Genomic DNA, 2,792 nt, shown 5'->3' on the forward strand with positions numbered 1-2,792 from the left:
CACAGTGCAGGTGGGTGCAAGCTGGCAAGCAGGTGTCAAATACCCATTACATTAATGATATAGAAATGATAAACAGTGCTTAAAATGGTGCTCTTAAGTCAAAGGACATTAAATAAAAGCAGTGAAGATTATGGGAATTTTCTGGAGGGTGAGAAAAGCATTTGGTAGAAGGCTGCTTTGGCCTTTGTTTCAATAATTAAATTTGCAGCCAAGCTACATGGTAAATAATTTTTAAAACCAAGCAGACATCAGACACTTTCAAGGAAGCAAGTTTCAGGACCACAGATGAGGTAACAATTTAACTAATGGGCATCTGCATCTACAACTGCACCTTCAAGCATCATAATGATGACCCTGGGTCATTAAGAAAATAGTTTGGTATGCTGGGTTTAACAAGGTAAGGACGTGCACAATGTGTTTTATAAAGATTTCCATTCAAGGGGGCAGCTAGGTGGCGCAGTGGATAGAGCACTGGCCCTGGATTCAGGAGGACCTGAATTCAAATCCGGCCTCAGACACATAACACTTACTAGCTGTGTGACCTTGGTCAAGTCGCTTGACCCCATTGCCTAGCAAAAACAAACAAACAAAAAAAAAAGATTTCCATTCAGTATTTCAGTGTTTAAAGCTTTGTTTACTTACAAAACTCTCCTCCCCAGATGATCTCTGAAGCTGAAAAACAAAACTTATCAGCTAATTTTCTTCCCAAGATGAACTAGGTGCATAGGTAATCATCTATATATCTGGTTAACTCCATGACCTGTGAGCAATCAGTGTGCCACAGTATCCAAAATTCTACCATTGTAGATTCAAACATCAGTCATCAGTTAACAAGCATTTACTACGTATTTACTATGAACTGGGCACTGTGCTAAGCACTGGGAATGCAAATGTAAGCAGAAAGAGGGTCTCTGCCTTTAAGGAGTTTCCATTCTAATGGGAGAAGATAATACACTAAAGGAAGCTAAAGGGAATGGGGGAGCAGTACAAAAATCCAGAGGGAGAGGATATGGAGGTGGAGATGACTTCCAATATAAGAATTTCAGAACTGGAATGAAAATGAAGGGGCTCCTGGGACATAGTAGGAAAATTCTGGATAGAATCAGAAGAAAGGGGTATGCACTGTGATCAACAATACAAAAGGAAAAGTCAATGAGAATGAACAGATAAAAATTTCTGGTGGGGACTTGGAAAAATTGAAAAGTCATGGTCTACTTGTATTAAAATTAATTATTTAGATGTAGTTACAAAGCATTTGGTTGGTTATTTAGTTGTACTAAGCACAATGTATTGACATTCATTGACTTTTTAATGAAGCTTTTATTTTAAAATACATAATGATTCATTACAGCTAGCCAATCTCATACATTCCATTCACTTAACTACCAGGAATATGGAGCTGACAATCAAATCAATGTTTCCAACCATTCCTGCTGACAAGAACATGACAATCAACAGCCCAGACATTCTACTCACAGTTCTTGAATATCCTTTTTTTCCCCTGAAGAATTATATTCAGTTTTGCTGGTAGGTCCCTCTTGGGTGTAATCCTAGCTCTTTTGCCTCCAGAATATGACATTCCAAGCCTTCCAATACTTTAATACAGAAGCTGCTAAATCTTGTGTTTTAGTTACTGTGGCTCCACAGTACTTGAATTGTTTCTTTTTGGCTGCTTGCAGTATTTTCTCCTTGGCCTTGCAGTCTGGGGTTTGACTATTATATTCCTGGGAGTTTTCATTTTGGGGTCTCTTTCAGGAGGTGATTGGTGGATTCTTTCAATTTCTATTTTACCCTCTGGTTCTAGAATATCAGGGCAGTTTTCCTTGATAATTTCTTTTTTTTTTTTCATTCAGGACATTTATTTTAGCAAACAGTTGAATCCTCAAGATGAACTAGATGCTACAACAGCTGTTCTCTTGGGTTTAGGTGTTGTTCCTTCACAGAATCCATTCCTGAATTGGCGACAGACAATTTTTAGGTGCCTCATTCGACCAGTACCAATGGTGTTGTGTTGCTTAGCCTTTGTACTCCAATAATACTTTCTCTTGAGTTTAGCAAGATATCCACATTTGCCACATGTTGACTTCTGAAGATGGTATGCCTTAGAACCACAACGATGGCACAAAGTATGCATTTTATTCCGCTGCTACGAAGACATCCCCTTTGTCATCTTCTTCCTGCCACCGGGACCAAAAAAAAAAAAGCAGCGATAATTTCTTGAAAGATGTCTAGGCTCTTTTTTTTTAATTGTGGTTTTCAGGTAGTCCAATAATTTTTAAATTATCTCTCCTTGATCTATTTTCCAGGTCAGATGTTTTTCCAATGAGATATTTAACATTTTCTTCTTTTTTCATTCTTTCAATTTTGTTTTATTGTTTCTTGATGTCTCATGAAGTCATTAGCTTCTGCTTGCCCAATACTAATTTTTAAGGAATTATTTTCTTTAGTGAGCTTTTGTACCTCCTTTTCCATTTGGCCAATTCTACTTTTAAAGGAGTTCTTTCCTTCAGTGAATTTTTGTATATCTTTTTCTATTTGGCCAATTTTGCTTTTCAAGGTGTTCTTTTTCTCTTCATTAGATTTTTTTGCCTCTTTTAACATTTAACCCATTCTATTTTTTTTAAGTTGGGTTAAGCTTTTTATTTAATGTTACAAAAAATATTTAGTCAAACAGACTAAAGCTCATGTCATCATTTGACTCCTAAGATTCTTCTTTTTTTTGCTTCCTCTTTCTTCTTCTCCTCAGCTGGGGCAGCTGTGCTAGCAGGAGCTGCCCCTCCAGCAGGGGCTCT

The 2,792-nt window shown here is 37.3% G+C and overlaps 1 pseudogene; it reads right to left on the bottom strand.

Annotated features, from left to right (window-relative positions):
* Positions 1-1,882: 1,882 nt before the first annotated feature.
* LOC110216615 (large ribosomal subunit protein eL37-like) lies at positions 1,883-2,170 on the bottom strand (annotated as a pseudogene).
* Positions 2,171-2,792: the final 622 nt, after the last annotated feature.

The sequence above is a fragment of the Phascolarctos cinereus genome, unplaced genomic scaffold, assembly GCF_003287225.1.
Source record: "Phascolarctos cinereus isolate Bilbo 61053 unplaced genomic scaffold, phaCin_HiC Scaffold_4;HRSCAF=312, whole genome shotgun sequence".
Classification (NCBI taxonomy): domain Eukaryota; kingdom Metazoa; phylum Chordata; class Mammalia; order Diprotodontia; family Phascolarctidae; genus Phascolarctos; species Phascolarctos cinereus.